Below are 20,391 nucleotides of genomic sequence, written 5' to 3' on the forward strand. Positions count from 1 at the left end.
ATAAAAACCGTATTATCTTCTATTTACATCAGACGCACACAATCGCGCAAAAAACTGCTGAACGACATGGAATCAGACTTAAAGGTTGGCTGCACCGCTGACTAAATAAATGCATCGTGAATGCAACGAACTTGCATTGTGCGCGACTCTCAGCCGTGTATAAATTAAGACGGCGAGCAATCAATGGATTAAGACAAAAGGAATTGAAAGGAGCATTGGAAAACGGCTACAGTGAATCAGAAACGCGTCCCATTGGTTTCCAATGGACCGAGGACACGTTCGTAATCCTCGAAACGCGTTTTCGAGCTGCTGTTACCGTTCCCCGTGATCGAAAGAGATGACTCTCAATATATTCCGCTGGTCGGGCCGACAATGTCACATTCTTCTCTGCGGCACAAGAGAAACGGCCGTACCAACGGCTGCCCATTTTCTTTATTCATCTGGCAACAGTGTATTTCTCATGTACCGCACCGTGCGAGTACACCGGCCGGGGGACGATCGGGAAGTCAATAGGGGAACAATGCAACCTCGTTTTTCTCGGGATTTTGCAGCGCGATGCACTCTTTCTTGTCGTTGCTCCCCTTCGCGGGTAGAAATGTTTTTCTCCCGAATTACCTGCGAGAGCCAAATAGGTGCAGTCGCACGTGACGCCCTGACCCCTGCTATATTAATTGTTACATTCAGCTCCTCTACGGTTTACGTAACGTTGTTAGCTGCGCCGGGAATCGCTCTGCAATGAATTTCGTAACGTATGATCCTTCGATATCGTTCGTGGAAAAACTAATTGTATAATTCGAACCGTAATTCCGACAAATAAGCTAATTCATTGTTTTTTAATAGTTACACGACTACTGTGCATTCGTTGTACAACCCCTTCAGAACGCAGCTAGACACGTGAAGCTTCGGATATCAAAAGTTGGCGTGAATTGACAAATTTAATTTGACACACGAGGAACACGTTAGAAAATGGGGTTCAGAGGTAAGAGAAAGAAACACACCCTGTTTGAACTTAAACAAACATTTTCAGAACCGTCGCGCTGACTGTAGCCGTGAATTCGCTTCTCGTCGACAAAGCAAACCCGATCTTCGGCGTACACTGGTTCACACGGATCGCGCGCGCATCGCACCCCGCTGCGGAATCCCGCGGGAGACCTCTAAATGCGACAATTGCATTAGCGCCCTCATTACATCGCGGAGCGTAAGAACAGGGGATCCACCTTTGAGCAGGTCGACTGGTGTCATCCGCGCGTTCATCTGGTTAGGATTGAGATGTTTGTCTTGCACCTGACGTTGCGTCTTACTTGCCGAAGATAGGAAGCTGGCGGAGCACTCTCGGGCGGAGGTTTGCCGGGTCTGCGCTGCATGTGACGTCTAACGCAACGCCAATAACTCACCTAGTGCACGCCGGCCCCCGAAGAGGTAACTTGCTCCTTCCAGGAGCGAACTCGTCCGTCTTCCATCCCTGTTCCGCCCTCTGTCGTTTCGGGTGAACCCGAGCAGTTGCCCGTCTCTGCGCGACCCACCCGCGCCGTCACCTCGAGACTCCTTCAGCATAACCCTAGGCACCATCAAGTTTGCGAAGGGATGAACGAGAAATTACAGGGAGGTTTGGTTAAATTCCTTCTTCGGCCCTCCACCCTTTCGCTTTCTTCCCTCTCTATCCCTCCGACATCGGGACACGCCGGTTCTCTCGTTCAGAGTCTGTCTTTCCTCAACGCACCAACCCGCCGCCGCGATCCTCCTGGACTTCGTTCCCAAAGGGACCGGTAATTACTGTCGAACGAGACCTGGCACCGATCATTAATTTACCTTCAATTTTGCTGGTTGTATTTCACAGACGGATTCGAGCGGCGCGGTGGTCGTGGAAAGGAGTCGCGAAGAGCACGTCTGAGAAGATACGAGAGAGCCGAGACCTCGTTGGGTCAAGAAGCCTTCTTATCGGATCACGGAGGAAGAGGACGGTTTGCGGCTCGGATGTCAGCTCCCTCCGATTTTCAAAGGAAATGGAATATGCGATGATGCGACCGGTTGCAGCGTAGGTACACGTGAATATCGATGAGATACCGCTTTGGATATTTTCGGAATAGGAAAGAGCTGAATAACGAGACCGGAGGCTGTAATTTAAAGTCAGTAAATCGACCTCATTTCCCGGTAATTTCGAGAGCGTTGCTCTCCACCGGCTAATAATAAAATCCTTTTTGCTGGTCCGTATCACGCACGGCCCGCCGCATTTTCGGCGAGCGTAAATTGCTAATGACGATTTGTAGAAATTCGCATAAACGATACACAGTATTCTGCTAAATAATTCGCGTGCAGCGCGGACGTGAACGTCAATATGTACCGGGCCTTTGAAACGAACAGGTTGCGGCCGGTATTTCTGAACCCGGTAATCATGTTTCGCAAACAGCCAAAAGCATACAGGACGAAGAACACGGCGGTAAGAGAAATTAATGTTGAAATTCGAGAAGATGGTTCACTTTAAAGGAGTCAGTTTGCTCTCGGCCCGATACCGTCCTGCTAATTAATTTTATTATAACAGCCACCAGCGGCTACACTAATTCAGGTAAACCGTTCGATCGTCGAATTTTATTGACCAAGAACTTTAATCACATGTCACTGAAAGATGTAGAATCTCAGTGTTCCATTATTTGAACACGTCATATCCGAATAATTACAATTTTATAGCTACACTTTACGTATTCTGCACATCCTAGTCATAACGTATGAACATCCTGAGGGTAGAATTTAAACTCGGAGAAGAGACCTACTTTCGAAAAACAATTCATTTCCGCGAGTCCAGAGTTAATTTTACAGGACGAAGAAGAAGTTTCAAAGAAAGAACACTTCATCCAAGATGAGCCATTCGCGTGCTTCATGCTTCTACGAAGTAAAGCACTTTGCAGGACACGGCTCGATCTCGTTTCCAATCGCAAAAAGGCGGCAACAAAGTCGAAAAGCGTATCACGCGGTGCTCTCAAAGTTGGGCGTCAAGTAGCCCACCAATCGGACGTCAGATAATTGGATGCTCCAGTTCTCTAGCGGGCTGCCGTTGGCCCGAACCGAGCGCAGCTAGGGAAAACATTACCGTAATTGCGGCTCGGCGAGCGCGCCGCGCCCTTTAAACGAGAATGATCCATCGCCCCCGACCCGGCAAATCGTCTTAAGCGCGCTCGCGCAGCCTTTCAAAAAATGAAGGACGCGAGATCCGAGAAGAGAAAAAAGACGGGCCCGCCTCTCTCATCTTTTCGGAGAAAAAGAGAAAGAGAAAGAGAGAGAGAAGGAGAGCGCTGTTTAACGAGGTCAGAGTGGCCTTCTTCATTTTCCTCGGTGCTCGCTGGCGCCCTCCTTTTTCCCCGCGTTTTCTAAGCCGCGCGCCCCGTCGATTTCTCAGGTAATGACCAGTTTTCTCCGTGTACTTTCGCAGACGAGCAAAGTTTCTTTCTTCGCGTTGAATTCCCGGCGAAAACTGGGAAAAAGAAAAATATCCGAAGCGGGCCGGGCCGGGCCGGTTGCCTCGCCGCCGAGCCGTGCCACGCCGCGAAATAACTCCGCCGAGTAAAAGGAAACATTGTGAAGAAACTTGGACGACTAATGCACCGGAAAATATACATTTAAACGTGAGCACTGCAACCGTGCTACGGAACACGTCCGCGTGCCACCCCCCGACGACGGACTCAGCGTCTTTTCGCGCTGCGTTGCTGCTCAGCTATGTCGTGCGAGAAATCAATGCATTTCTCATATCGATGCGAAAACGTACTGCCGCCTCCGTCGAGAAAAGCACATTCCCCTCTGTGCAGCCGGGAACGAGCTTTGATCATTCGCCGGGGCTCGTTCGATTGGAACAGTACGTAAAGAACTCCGCATCCACGGTTAGGCGAACTGCTCGCGGAAAAATACAAAACTACGGCCGAACAGATTTTCGAGTTTTACGCGAACGTCGGTTCAACGATCAAAAGTGAACTGCAAATTCTTTTAGACCATTAACGGCTGCGATGGAACGCTTTTTTTTACGCGAGGATTTCAGGGGAAACTTTTTTGCTGAAAAATATCGATTCTCCTTAAAATGCGAAGTTACAACTCGAAACATCGAGGATTGTACATTCTGACTTGAAATTGTACAGACACTTCTGAAGAGTCAAATTACACGATTCTTAGAAAAGAATGATTCTAAATTAGCGGGAATAAATTTAGTATACACCAGGGAATATATAAATGAAACAATGTTTGCTGAAGCATAGTTTAAGGTTTTATTTCAAAATTAACAAAGCTGTTATGCTTTTGTGCGTGGCCATAGTTGAGCTTTAGAAATGCGTATCCTATCGATCGTCTAATATTGACAGATTGGAAAATGAATGCGAGAAAAGAAGAATTCGAAACGGACAACAGAAATCGACACAAACAAATATTGAATTTATAAATATAACCAGGCTTTTTCATTCTACCCCTCGCAATCTCGAACAATAGCCCGTGCCGCTAATACATATAGTTGAACTATCCCTCAATAACCCTCAACGACATATCGAAATACCCCCGAAAGATCATTTTTCATATAATTCCAGAATGTAATATACGGTTGGAATGAGATGTCCATTTTCAGCGTGCGTATAAACGGTGAAAAACCAGCTTTTTATATTAAACATGAAATATTGGATTTCGAAAAAATGAAAAGAATGTTCGAGATTATCGCGGCAGTCGCATTGAAAGCCGTAACAGCGCCATCGTATAAATAAACTTCCCCAGCTTCCATTTCATCCGTGCGATTGCAGTAAAAAGAAAAAAAGAAGCGCGCGAGAGGGAATCGCTGCTAATCACAGGTTCATTAACTGAAACGTAGCATCGGTTAATACGCGGGGCGGATATCGCGCGTTACAGAAATCGTGCGCTCGCGCGTTGTCATCAGTTTTTCCAAGTGTCTGCGGCAGATGCTCGCGTCGCGATGCCGCCGCCGTAATTATTCACGTGCAAACATTGGAGCTCGTTCGACGAAGTGAGGAACGTTTTATTTCATTCGCCGGAAGCCCGTATCGAGTTAATCTCATCGCGACTAAAATTACCGTGCAACAGAAACCGGTGAGACAGAGGGGATAAAGCTGCGGAACGTAACACCCTGATGAAAAACGAAGGATTATGGAGCGAGCGAGCGAGCGCGCGCGCGCGTGCGCCGTCGACGATACGGGGATAATGTTTTTTTAAAAAAGTGAACAAATCGATGCGAGAGAAGCCATATCCCCCGCGCATAAGAGACCCGACTGGGAGCAGTCTCGGCTCTGGAGATCTTACGCGGGTCATCTTGAACGTAAACGACCTCGTGTCGTTTACTCAGACGTCAAAGGATTCGAAGAAAACCGCTATTCATAGGATCCGATGGAGACCTCTTTACATGCAAGGGACAGACCTTCATCGACTGCGGAATCTTTACGAGCATCGACCAGGATTCACAAACACTTCCCCGGCTGAAAATATTCTCTGTGCTTCACTTTGAACTTATGAAACCCCGCAGAGAATATTTTGAACGCACGAGGCTCCGCAAACAAGAGATACAAAAGTCAGATACAAAGTGCTTCACTTCGAGACCACAAATAGTGCAGCCTGGATTCAAGAGTCGTAGCTCAGACCAGCTTTGACATCAAAATTTGGAAGCTTCTTACAGCACGCTTAGTGTTGAAAGACTATAGCTTGGGATCAACGTATTCAAGCTGCTCCAAAATCCAATTGATCAAAGAGCTATAAAAGGCTTGTCAAGTTTGAGATATTTGGACTTGAGGATCTGCTGGACCCTTTGAGATTCTGAGACACTATGAATGTCAGTAGAAACTATCTACTAGAAACACAAAGAATGCCAAGTGTCTCCAACAGGACTTTCGATCCATTCGATCAAGATCGAAGGTAGTTTCTACCGCATCCATTGCGAGGCAGCTCCTGTGGGGTTCCCTAAGTTTAAGGTAGCTTCTATCGAGTTTCCTAACTCTGACATAGTTTCTATCGGATGCCTTGAGTCAAGCATAACTATTCCGTCTCTTGAGTTCGAGTTCGAATTTAATCTGTACAGATCTCTTGAATCCGAAACATACTTTATTGGGTGTCACGAATAGTTTTTCGAATTCCCTATGGACTTGGTTTCCCGTATTCATAGTTAAACTAATATCTATCGGATATCGCGTATACCAGAATCAATATCTACCTGTTTAATCGCACATTTTGACCAACATACTCGCGCGCATGTGTTCAAGCCTCGAATATCGCGTGATTACCGATAAACATTAGAGATTCCGTAGCCGAATTCCATCGGGGAAACGTACACGATAATTTATAATCGAGCGGTGGTGTGAAAACGGTGATGTAAATTCTCAGCTCCGGCGCAAAATGAACGCCACGAGGCATGTTGCTGGTGTACACAAGTTCGCAGCGCGGGGATACAGAACGAAGGACAACCGGGAGGGTAGAAAAATGGTGGAGCGAAGGAGGCGAGAGCTTAATTCTCCTCGGTTCTTGCCCCGGAGCAACGACCTACTTCCTTCACGGGAGGTATCAAAGATTTTTAAACGAGCTCTACCCATTTCCTTGCGCGGAGACCGGGCACAAATTGTTAACTCGTTGTAAAGTGGAGCACTTTCATTTCCGTTTTTCGCTCGATTTATCCGCGGCATTACGTTAATCCCCCGTATCTACCTTCTGTATCTGCTTTCATTAAAGCGAAAGAAATTGGAACGACAAATTACTGCTGAATCTCACGAACGCGAAGGTGTTCCGAGCTCGAATCTATACTGCTTGAATTACACCCATAATTACATTGTAACCGCATACGAAAGCGACATTCCTCAAGCGAGCTGCACGCTTAATCCGTATTCGTTGGCCCCGTGAAACTCAAATTACACAATCGTAAATAGTATTTATGAATACTTTAACGCCATCTTGCAGATCTAATCCGTGAAAACTGTTCCACGTATTTACGTACATGTACATAAATCAAACAATATCAAGTGTCGATCAAGAAAATTAATTTTAATTTCAACCTGCCTGGTATATCTGTGGAAATGGAATGTCTCGAATACACTTTTCTTTTTCGTGTTAAGTGAGCATGTTAACATGTAAGTCTAATTTGCAATTCAGTGGCAGAAGATCGCAATCACCGTGGAAATAAAAACGTTGCTTTACGCCGGAGTGAGGGAGGCGTGAATATTTGACCCGCGTTAATCGACGCCATTAGGGATTTCGAGTGATAACAGGGAAATCCGGGTCCGTGTGAACGCGAGAGGTTGGAGGCCATTTTATCTGGCCACGCCTTTCCACTTCCTGGATTGTTTCCTCGTTAGGTTACGGCCTGCTAATCGTTATATCTTTCTTTCTCGTCCTCGCTGAATCGCACTTACGACCAGATCAATTCCGTCAGTTAGGTAACAGGCGGTTATCCGTGCCCAGTGGAAATGTCAGAAGCTACTGAGCATTCTACGTATACTAAATTTACGTCGAACACACAGTTAATCCGTTCCCATTCGTCGAATTTATTTACCTCTTTCACTAAACTGAACGTCACTCGGTGTGACCATTGTAAAGTTAGAATATTACCGAGACATATAAATTGAAATTGAAATGTACAATTCTAAAACAGAAAGTAGTAACAAAATGAATTCAATTGTACCTGTAAACTAAGAGAAACGAATAAGGGGTTTTCAATTATAGGGTTTAACACTAAACCTACCGAGCACTAAAAGCGATGAAAATGTCTTAGCTTATAAAAATGACATGACTCTATTTGTTTAGATGTTTTGCCATTTTTATTACAATATGTGCTTGGATAAAGAAATCGATCGGAACAATTTCCATGTAAGGAACTTGATAATTTCAATAATTATGAAATGAAAAATATAAAACCGGTCATTTGACCGGCAGTGGAAGGTTTAGTGTTAAATGTATAATTGATGTATGGTTGGCGCTGCGGAAGCATTTACGGATCGCTTACCGTAATTCCGAAAATTGGTTGAATGCCTGCAACGTAATAGTTCACCGGGTACAATGCAAACGAATTATTTACACGTGAATTATAATCAAGATGTAGAAAACCACTTTTCCTCCAGCTGAAATTGCTCGCAGTAATTAAGCTCACTTTCCTCTAATCCCATGCTTCACTTCAACCACCCTCTCCCAAAACATAAATTTTCAAGGGTTCCTCGGATACATAAAACATAGCACCGTTAACAGGAGTCGTATCTAGCCCACATTAACGGTTCAAGCAATTTCTACGTTATAAAATGGAGATGTAGGGGTCTCGAGATTACAATTTATCGTCACAAATAAACGGGGGATCTTTATGCAAATTCACCTTCTCCGAGATTAATTGATAGAAGACGGACAGAAATAAAGCTCGCTACCAGAATAGAAATCTTTGCTTAACAAAAATGTTCTACTTTGTCCTTGATTTCATCAACTCTATAACACACATGGTCTTCCTTAATCAACGATAGAACGCAACATCAGATATAAATAGTGAAATCTTGAGATAACATTTAACAACTTCGAGATCAAACACGTAAACGCTCGAAAGATTTCAATAGAGGCTGTTCGACCTTAGACACCGGCCTTTATGTCGTCGTGGCAATATCGATACGGTAGAAAAGAGCTAAGTGCGTCTCCCTTCGTCCCTCCAGGGCCGTGACCGTCGATAAAATCGAATTAGTGCCATTCAGGGAATAGATGTTGCTAATTCGCTCGATCGTTCGCAGCGACGAGCACGATAAATCAAGAGTAAAAGGTGCTCTCCAACTGAAATGAGCGGAAACGATGGTGAAAAGCGTATGGATGGAGGAACGCGTTCGGTCTGCTAATAAATCGATGTCCATCGCAGTTTTGTTGATTCTCGTGAAATTATTTTGTCCAGTTCATTAACTACAACATCGACGGAGCAAATTGAGCGGACATTTAATCAAACAGGATTTATAATACGATAAAATTCTGATACGAATAGGATGGCTGGTTAATTATAATTATTTATCTTGTGTGCGATGCACGAAAGAATGGTTTCACCGATTCTCTTGTTTCTCGATATCCAGACAGAATATATTAATCGGACTCCGAATGGGAAAAATTTTTACATGTAAAAAATTTAATTATTGATTATTCAAATTACTTTACAAAGAATGGAAATTGATTTCTAGAAATGTACGACGCGGTGCATACATAATTCGGTCCATAATTCTGAAATTCGTTCCGCGTGAAGATGAGCGCTTCAGATACTATCCTTTCAAATATACTTCAAAGTATCAATTGCTCGGCGCAAGACACACCTATCTGATCGTTCGAGATTTAATCCGGAAATCGCGTTCCTCATCATTTCCGATAAATCGCGTACGTTCGACGACGCCGGACGCGTGGCGATCAATATTCCGCAAAAAGAGGATAAGAAACGAACGTCAGAACGAGCGTCGATTCGCTGATATCCTCCCTCGGCGGGGAAACGGTCTCCTGACTCGAGTATGCGGATTTATAACCCAAACGACACTGAATGGTCGCCTTTGATCAGACTCCGCCATTAAAGAGTTTTATCTCCTATAACGAAATCTATCACGAGCGAGCCTGGGACCCGGAGAACGAGGTTCCGGGGGAGTAGAATCGTTTAGGGGATTATACGTAGGACCGAGAGACTTTGATAAAAAGTAAAAAGGCGTGGCCCGCGAGGGCGTGTAGCTTCCGATCGGCCCTCGATTCTGATCGCCTTGAATCACCGTTTTAATCCCGAGTTATGGCGATCCGCAGAAGCCGTTCCCCTGTATCCTGGTGAGTCTGTACGCGACCCGGAAGAGGAACAAGCTGCAAGTGGTGATCGGTGTATTAAGAGCCACGTTTGACCCCCCGGCTATCACGGAGATTCAAAGGACATAACAATAGCGCCGAGTGAAAGATTAATCCACAGAGTCCTCGGGGTCGCTCGCGATAAAACTTCCTAGATCCGAGAGAGTAGAGAAAAGCAGGAGAGAGAGTGTTCTCTCGTGCTCGTAATCGTTGTAAAAGCAACACTCCGGCGGCTACATTCTGTTTTTATAGCATGTCGGACTCGGTTTATATGATAATCAAGCATTAACTACCGATGTGTCGATAGCAAGGAATAAAAGTCGGACGCGCGCGATGAGAAATCGTTACAGCCGCGAACACGCGAATCGATTTGCCTTCCTCACCTACTGAACGCGCACGCCGCGCTGCGAGTAAAACCTGATATTCGAATTTTGATCAAAGCTGCACGGAATGAACGCGGCACAACGGATTTAGTGCTTCGCGGTTCACAGCCGAGAGATATTATGAGAAATTGTAATCCAAATACCCATCGCTGTAATCCGAATTTTTATGGACCCACGGGAAACGAGGCAGGATGAAATCCAATCAGATACAATTTTGAATGAAACCGATAGCCCATTCAATACTATCCTTGACTTGTATTTAATTCGTATTTCCATCGATCACTCCACCAAACTTGAAAGTTAATTTTTATTACGATCTATCAATTAAACCGAATTTTAAAGAATCATCTTAATCATAGCACCCATCGTGTGAATGAAGTTATGAACGCAGGTTATTGGTTCTAACTGTGAAAAATCTTACCGATTTTCGGAAATAGTTTATAATTAATCCGGAGTATTGATTTTCCTTCCCTATCAGTGCACAATTTCACTTGACGAGTTCTAGAGGAAGTTTCGCAGAGTAGATTTCGAGGATCCATGTCTATTCTTTGTCCGAGCCGCGTTTCCGTGATTTTACTAGATTATGCGGAAGGTATTATAAATCGTTTGTACTGCATTATTTATAAAATGTCCGTGGTACGGAACACTCCGTACGATCGCGGCGATAGTACGAAAACCAGGTCAAACCGGGAAACCAATAACATCTGGCATTAATACGTGATACAGCGGTCCATTAGGAAGATTCAGTGCGATTCAAGAACCAATGGAAAGAAACGGAAATCGGAGTAAAAAGGAAGGCGAAAGCTCCATCCTGATTGGAAGTGGCGAGGCCAAAATCGATAAGAATCGGACTTGCCGGCTCGGACAGGGGCTGCGGCCAACAGAAACTGGAAGAGAAACAGAACGGGGATGGATACCGAAGGGCAGAGATATTCCCTTGAGTTAGCCACTGCGAAATGCGATAACATCTTAACTGCCTTTGCTCCACGCATCGCCCGCGCCATCCTCACGAGTCGAGATACAAAAGAAATTGTTGCTCTGCAACGAAGTTGTCTCCGCTCGATCTCTTTGCGAGATCGCATTTGCTAAACGGTGGGCAATTCGACCCGATAAATTGCTATTCTCAATCGTATTTTACTGGCTATTTTCTTAATTCTTACTGACATTGTTTTTCTTACTAGAATCTTTACGCAAAATAAGAATGTCGTGCATCAACTGTAAGAATCAGGAAATGCATAGATGTATTCTGTTAGGAATTTTGATAAGTCGCAAATAATACAATCGAGATCTTCTGTTCATTGTTCCTAGAAATGCGTACACTCCGCAGTGGAATTATTAGAACTATCAACTGACACTTTATTAATTTCCACCATAAAACAGTGTCTCCGCTGCAGTATTGTGCCACTCGGAAAATGCAGAGATGCTTCAACTTCACCCTCATTGACTAATAGATATTTATTGTTGTTTTATGGCTGGAGACAAAGAGAGATAGCGTGGCGCGAGTGACACGGACGTGTAGTATTTCTATTGTACGTCTACTACACAGCACTCGTTTGTTTCGAGTCCATCTCCCTCGGTCGTTGCTGTTTCTCTTCCCGGAAGTCGTGCGAGCGCCGCGCTGTGAGACGGCGAGAATGGAAATCCAATTTTTCTTCACAACATCGCGCGACTCGCAGTAGAGTTGGACAAATTCGTTATCCGAACGAGAGCCAGTCTTTTACTCTTCATTTACCCACGTAAGTACGCAAACATGTCGCAGACACGCCCTCGCTGCGATCAATGATATTTGAAGCAAGATTGGATAACTTTGTATCAGTATTTTGGTGATTTAAGTCTACGTCATCCTTTTCTATCGTATCCTTTTTTAGTCCGCGTCAACTCTGAAGGCCACGTGAGTTCTTCGGACCCCAACGATTCCTATCGGGACATTACTGTAGTGCGACCTTGCGGCGCAGAAATTCGGCAGGTGGACTCTGCAGCATTCGGAGGCAGCGACGTTGATAAAACGATCAACGTTACGAAATTTACGGGTAAGGGAATTGAGCGGCGCGCAGGATCTAAGTAATTCAGCGGCTTTCGCATTACGCGGTTTCAATTACCGTGGCTGTCGGATCGCCGAGGGCGCAACACGTACTCGACGTAGCCGAAGGAACGATCTTGACCGAACCCATTCTTTCTCGCCAACGTTTCCGGGCGGTATTCCCCGGGATATAAGGCACGAGGAAGCAGGAAGGGCGGCAACGACCAACCAACGAACGAACGAACGAGTATCGGGACCGTCACGTAGAGCCCCCGTCACGAAAACTCGTCATCCGGTGGGAACGGAAACGGGAACGGGAGCGAAAACGGGGAGGAAAGACCGTCGGGCAAAGAAGAAAGAATTTAGCACGCAACATCTCTCTTCCTCACCGCTATCCGGCGCACATCTATCCGCCGTCTGCGGTGTAGGATTGTCAAATGCGCAGAAAAGGCTTGCCACGTCTTCCGTGAGAGATAGTCCACGTGCGCCGGCGAGACTTCCGGTAACAGTGTCGGGAAATAGAAGAGACTCCTTTGAATCTCCGTTCAGCGAAAAATCAGCCACTCCCAGAAGGATTTCGAGACACAGATATTGGTTTCTGTCCGGATAGAATAGACGACGTTGCCACACCGAGCACAATGTTTCCATTATTCTCCGCGATGTATACAAAATGATCGGCTCGCGAATTGTAATATCAACGATGAAATCTGACGATCCGATTCCTGTTTTACACAATCAACAATGAACGGTTTATGGAATTGTCTCGGGTTCCTTTGTCCGAGTGATCGGTTATTTGGGTGAATCTATTCAGAAAGCGAATGTTTGGCTTCGACCCTGCTCATTGTTGCAGAACCATATAAATTAATTCGATATTGGGTGTCCATTTCACTCGAGTTCATAATTGTAAAAAAAGATTCAAGTGTCTGGTTACTCACCGCGTGTATGGAACAGTGTTCTCGCATGATCGTTCTCCGACGAGCAACTTCGATCATTTATTAACGCGAGGTCTTCCCGAAGAGCGAAGGTTTCCGACGAGAAGTCAGGGCGAACGAAAGTAAACTGGCAGAAGGCAACACCGCGGAGAAGTGGAAAGATGCTCGAGTAAAACTGTCGGCCGGGAAAGTATCAACGTAGTCACGTAACGCGTTGCAGCGGAAGCCCGCGCTTCCGCCGGATACGGAACTACCGTGTGGGAGAATGGACGTCGAAAAGGGAGGAAGAAAAAAAGATGGCGTAGGAGGAAGGAACATCGACAACGCATTCCGTACGCAGCGGCGCTCTCCCGTCGGCGCTGTAGTCGTTTCTTCTGAAAGTTTCATGAGGTTCGCGCCGATCAGGGGAAGCTTTTTATTCGCGCGGAACACTTTGCATTTTTACGACGGGGGGCAAGGTTACCGTGTAGGGCCCTTCGCCCGAGACCTCTGAGGTCTCCGTGCGTGTTACAAGAAGTTGAACGCTGCCATCCCCCGTGTCAATATCCCCTGATGCTATGCCCAGTGGACATATTCTCGAAATGAACCCCGAAGCTTGCTCCTCGCCACCCGCGCACGGAATTAAACGAAATTTTTCGAGCGCCGGAGAAACGAGAGTGTACGCCACTGGAAATACATATTCAGTGCTTTGTTCTAAACCGCATATTGTTAGGGTCTGCAGTTTTCTTAGATACAAGTTGTTAACAAAAATATATCCACAACTTCAATTCTTTCGATGTGAAACCAATTTAAAGTATTTACAGACATTGGGCCGTAATAAGTGAAAATGTCTTCGTAGAACGTAAACAAGGAGTTCTGTTCGAAAGTACGCGAGCTGAAGATTATCAACACAAACTTCTTATTAAAGGACATCGGTCTGTACAACAAACTATGATGAAGAAATACAGAAATCAACAAGTTCGTTAACTAGATTGATGAAATAAAAACGATTAATGCGTGGGAACCATTTCGTGGTGGATACTTCGCGTGCTGGCACAGTTCGCAGCAATTTATCTGCACGTACAAATCCATTCTTTCCGCGGAGTATAACTTGCTCCCGCGAAACATTTAAATGTAATTTGCGTGATCGCGTTCGAGGAATATTTCAGGAGCGCGAGAGGCAGTGCGTCTAGTCTGGCCCTGGGAGCAGTTCTTTCGCCAAACGTGAATTCACTTTCAATTCTCCTCGGCACACGGCGAAGCCAACTTCTGAAGATAACCAACTTCGCCGCAGTTTTTCTATTACCGATATCTATATTATGGATGGAGATAGTTGAATATTTAATAAAACCTTGAAAGCCTCTCCGCGGCTGTTCTTTAATCTTGAATCTATTCGCCGACGGGTACTGTGACCGCCGCGCCGCGGTTTCCCCGGTATTTCTGGAATTCTTCCAATCTCAACGGAATATTTCGCGCCTTCTCGCCGCTTCTAACTAACTTTATTCCTCGAGCTTAGCTCCTCGTCGACCTTGAGTATCCAGATCCTATTCTTATTCAGGGAATTCGTATTCCATGAGACCCGCCGGCTTTTTCCTCCCGAACTCGTTCACGCCCTTCCCCCGTCTCACAACCATCCACCCCTCCAGCCCACGGGCGCGTTCCTTTCGTCCATTTCGAGCGGTAGGACGGGAAACGACAAAACTTGCGATAAGTCGATCCGTCAGGTGCGACCCGAAAAGAAAGCTTTCAATAGAAACGTCTTCGGCTAAGAACGCAGATTCCCGTACCTCTCGGGGATCGACGAACTTTTCGCCACGCGGAGACTGAAGCAATCCCCTTTCTTCGTCTAACTTTCGCCGAACTCGTTTCCTCCCTTCGAAGAGCCGCGCGCAAACACAAACGAGATCCCAGGAAGCCCAGGATTCTCTCTATCTCTCTTTTTCTCTCGTCTCGCTCCTTCGTCGCGTCTTCATCGGTAAGGCCGACAAACCTTCGGAAATAAATGTTTGGACAGTCACCTCAAACGAAACTTTCCACCGTTGCGGTTTAGAACCGAATACATACCGAAAAATTAAAATGTCTCCCGATCGAGCACCGTTCGAGTCAACAATCTAATATTATTTTGTCGGACATCATTATAATGTGTATGCGACGATATTAAAATATGCCAACTGAATTCCATATCGAGATTATGGTTTCCTACCTGAAAGGGGTATACCGACAGGGGTTTTTACAGTTTATCTACCCATTTTTATTATAAATGCAAAAAATCCGTAGTCCACTAATAAGCAATCAAACCCGCGTTCCTTTCGCTAGGATTCTTTGCAAGGTGGAGTGCATTCGATTAAAATAGCCGTGGCATTCGTTTTAAAAAAAGTATCGATAGAAACGCGTCGATCTTTACAGCGCAGCGAAATGCTTGGCCCTATGTGACGCTATGGACATTACACTTCAGAATAGAAATCGCTCTTTTGCTATTTTTACTGATTCTTTGAGTGCCTTGCTTAGTCTAAATTCCATCAGCTTCGAAATCATAACAAATCCTTTCATTCTCCAAATTAAAAAGAAGTACGCGAAATTCTGTCAGGACAACTCACATTCCATAAAATTTTTCTGGATCCCTTCACATATATGAGTGTATGGAAATGAAGATACGGACTCGCTTGTGCAAAAGCTGCCACATCTTCTAACTCAGCGGACAGTTCTCAAATTCCTTTCACCGATTTTACTTGCCACCTCATTCTAAAAAGCATTCTCAACATTCGATCCTCAATTACTGAGCAAGACACCATCAAGGGTATACACTATTCCCAAAAATTCTACAACTCAAATCAAACTCCCTAGTTTGCCACAAAATTTTCATGACTACATTAAAAGTGGTTTTATATGCACAGTAAACCGTATCAGGGCCAATCATTATAATCTCGCTGCCTGTCTGTATCGAGTAAATATTGTTAGTGATCCTAGTTGTAAGTGTAATTATAGATCCGAGGACTTAGATCATGTTTTATGGCAGTGTCGTCTTTATGATTCCCAAAGACTTAAATTAGTGAACAAGTTGCGCAAAATTAAGTTTTTTCTACCATTAAAAGCGGACATTTTCTTTGCTAAACATAATGTTCAAGCCTGTGAATATATCTTTCAGCTTTTAAACGACTGCAATCTACATCTCTAGCGATTATTAAGTCTGTCATTGTACACTAACTGTAAGTCTACTGTAAAATTGTTAAAGCTGAAATAAACCTATACATAATAGGTTTCAGTGGCTCGGTAAAAAAGAGAGCCGTGGGACACGGCTCCTCTCCTCCCGAGTATTACCAAGAGAAAAATAGATCCTTAAATTTTCATTCCGCTTTCGGCGCGGAAAACGAGCAGCAGGATTTGTCATCGGACACACGATAACACCGAGTACGCTTCTTTTTTCATGAAATCTTTCTTGCCTCCCGTGAAATCCCTTCTCGCCGCGCTAGATAGATACGCGTGATTTAGTGCCATTTCTTTTCCATCCGCTCCGGTTGATTTCTTTATTTTCTTGGGACCGCGCGGGGAAGGGTTGCTCGAGGAATACGGATCACCTGCATTAACTCCCTTTCTTGGAATTCGTAAATCCCAATCTATTATGGAATAAATCTTGTTTCGCGGTCGGAGTGGTTATACCGTGTTCGGTTTTTATCCAGGTTATTAAATGAAATCCAAGATAAAACGAAACCGGGCGGATAGAATAATATTCTCGGGAAAAATTTCGTCGAAGAACAATGGCGTTCATTCTTGCATCCCGTTTACAGGGGCCCTTTATTATATTTCACGGATACTTTTATTCTACCCGGAATCGCTTCTCTTGCAACTCTGCAGCTGTGTACAATATGAACATTAAAAAACCAACTTTTTATATACTCTAAATAAATCGGTTGACAGATATCCAGACACAATGTTTATGGTATAATAGAAATTAATTTTTAAACCAGGTAATGCATTTTTACGTGGAAGATTTTAGGTGAAAATATAGTTCTGCCCTGGGAGGATTATATGAAAATAACTTTTCAAGAAGAAATTCGGCAGAGATCTGGGAAGCTTGAAATTTGATTTTCATCTCGAAATCTTCTCGACTCGATTTGCTACACTTCGACGATTCCCAGTGTCAATTTTTCTTGCGATAAATTTGATTTCGGTCAGTTCCACCGAAGTTGTTAGAAGCTTTCCCATTTCAGATCGGGACTGTATGAAACTGTAGAACGAGAGAATACTTTCAGCAGGGATCGAAAATGATGATGGATATTGTATGTGCCGCACAGTATTCCCTTCTTACACGTAGCACTCCGCAAACTCGCTTTCTTTATTTCATTTTTCGATCAGAGTGATGAATCGCCCACTTATCAACGTTTGTTGATCAACTTGAAAGTATAAACTATTTCTATAACCTCTCGAACAGCATGCTCGGGAGACTATACTGAAAATCTCGATGCACAGACAAGGTATTAGTGAGATGATAAGAAGAACCCTTGCAACAGTGTCGCCAGATGAGGGGAGGGAGCACGAATTGAGGGGAAAGTAGAAGCAGAAGGTGGAGTGGGGACCGTCTTGTCGTCTCGCCACGGTATAGAGGCAGTCTTCGTGAATTCGATGTCGCGTGAAATGTCGACATCGTGAAAAATCAGAAGTAAATTTTTCGAGTGAAGTAGCAATAGCCGATTCTCCCGATCGAAGGGAACATTTTCGAGCAGAAAGAGAAAAGAGCGATCAGATCATCCAGGGAACTTGGAACGCGAACATGCGCGAAAAAATCAGCAATGCAAAGAGTTGGAGAGATACAAAGAAGATGTCAGGGGTAAAAGAGAGCTGAATCTACATCGATTCGCGTGATGCATAGATACACCTCGAACTGGAAGGTGTTTCGTTTCGATATAAACGGCTTCTTCTATGTGAATCGCGTATAACTTCGGGATGCCTCGTAAAACTCTGAAAAATTTATCGCTTACTACCTCCGTAACACGGAACGTCGCCGACCCGATGTGTCTCGCTTGCCGAAACTCTCGGGAAAACGAAACGATCGATGCATATTTAAGGGGCTCGATCATCCTCCCGATTCGCCTGAATTCTGACGGGACGATTGAGGGGCGATCGGGATGAATTTTTGAATACGAAACGCGATGCCTCGGGAAACCTTTAAAAATGACGCGCGGAACGTGTCGCGACGTCCTGACGAATATGCAAACGTTCCTCTGCTGATGGTCGGCGTCCAAATATGCTTCGAATATATCTCAACCCACATCTTGCGTCAACTTAACAAATCATTTTTCTCACGCACGTAGCTACATACATTGCTCTAAAGGCAAAGAATACGATTTTCATTCTTTATTTTCGAAACGAGAGGGCAGATGAGAGATACCAAACAATTTTGATGTGGTTAGTAATCGTTCAATATGTCTATTGAAAAATAATTGAAATATCGATACTTCAGAACAAACCTATTGATAACTGCACGGTAGAACTTTTCGTATAACTAGTTCGTTTAATACTAGCCCACCTCTAATTCTCTCCACTACGTTCTTCATTCGAACAATCGGAGTTTGCGAACGGATAAGTGGGCCCAATCAGACCTTTGTTCCTACACAATAATGCTTCAAACTTCACGAGTATGGATATAAATTAGCCAGAACAGTAATTTGGTACTTTTAGTATTTTCCTTCGTTTTCTCTAATAAACCCATTAATGTAAAAATTGCTAATTTATGCTAGTGGGATCAATCAATTTGTGAAAATGAAATTAATTTTGTTCACTTAAAGATTTGACGAGCGCGAATTCTCTCAATCACGGGCTACTGTTCTCATCGCAGCTGTTGGACATTTCTATAAATAAATGGAATGATACTTGACAACAGTTCGAGGTTCGTTTAATCGAGTTCTGACTACAATTCCGTTTAAATAAATGGAGTCTGTTCTGCTTAGCAACAGTAATCTTCACCCTGTTAGCTGCGATTTCGTGTTTCGCTTGATACCTCTCGATCTAACTACGAACTCGTTCAGAGCGAACCGGAGACAGAAAAGAATCGAATAATTAAATGGAAAACCTGGTCTTTATAATGGTCAATATAATATCCTGAACACGTAACTGGGTCGATGAAGTTGTTTATATCAATGGAGCCCTACTTGTATGTAAATCGAATTTTTCAACCTAATGAGAACACAGTGTGACGCTGATTCGATTACTTGGAGGCGTCGAACCGTCGCGAACTTGAGATAATGAAGTAGCCATACAATAGCAGGTGAGGCTTGCATTCGGCCCGTTCACAAAGAGCATCTCATAGATCAGCCTTATCGGCTTATCGGATGAATTTCGTTAGCCATGGACCTGAAATTGGTGCACAATGTAAAGGTAAGGCGAAGGTGTTAATGAGAGTAGAGAGACCTTCGCAATATCGTGGCCCTTAGGACAGACCTTGCCTGTCTAATGAATCAATTAGCCGCGTCTGCCAGGTCCGCGCAGCCGATCGCTTGTCAATGAAAAGTCATTACCGTTAGAACCTAATAATTTCGAGCAATATTCGCGAGACCGTTGTCGTGGAGGTGCGGTAATTCAAGGAACATCCCTTCGACCCCCCTTTCGACAGAGAAACAGTTATGGCGGAGCTCAGAAGGGTGGTGGTGGTGGCAACGGTGGCGCGCGACACAGTATCGCGGTGAAATTAGCGAACCATGAAAATTAAATTCCGCGTAACGATGTCGACAAAAACGACCTTCTCGCCCGAAGGCAACGGCAGCGTTCATCGATTCGTCCATTACCCGAATTTCAATTAGCCGACCCTGCACTGAGGGTAATGACGCCGGCTGCATGACCCGGAGCTATGAAAAATAAAATGGCTCCGTGTGTTGCTGAAAAATGAACGGCCCGGCAGCGCGCACCGTTCGGCGAGCCACCACCGCCGAGACTCGTTAATATAAGCTGGAAAATGTACGGTGCAACCAAAAAAAAATATCTTGCGGAACTCGGAAGGATTTTAATTAATTGAAAATATAATAGAAGGCCCGAGGACCGCGGCGTGCTTTCATGTGGTATCGAATGTTTATTGTGCTCCAGAGACAATATGGGTGCGATCGGTTTCGGTTATTCAGTCTGTTCGCCGAGACCGATCCCTTCGTTTCCCTACGTAAATTCTGATTACAGTCGTGCTCGGTTGAAATCGCACAAAATCTGCTCTGATCAATTCGGGCGAGCCAGTTCTACCGTTCTACCACGACTCACTGTCAGTACCTGGAGGATGGAGAATGAATACATATATGTATTGAGGCGGTTC

The 20,391-nt window shown here is 44.6% G+C and overlaps 1 protein-coding gene across 1 annotated transcript in view; it reads right to left on the minus strand.

The window, feature by feature from the left end:
- Positions 1–20,391, minus strand: part of Sema2a (Semaphorin 2a) — a 712,886-nt gene that overhangs the window by 690,838 nt on the left and 1,657 nt on the right. The window lies entirely within an intron of this gene.

Source organism: Lasioglossum baleicum, chromosome 10, assembly GCF_051020765.1.
Source record: "Lasioglossum baleicum chromosome 10, iyLasBale1, whole genome shotgun sequence".
Lineage (NCBI taxonomy): Eukaryota > Metazoa > Arthropoda > Insecta > Hymenoptera > Halictidae > Lasioglossum > Lasioglossum baleicum.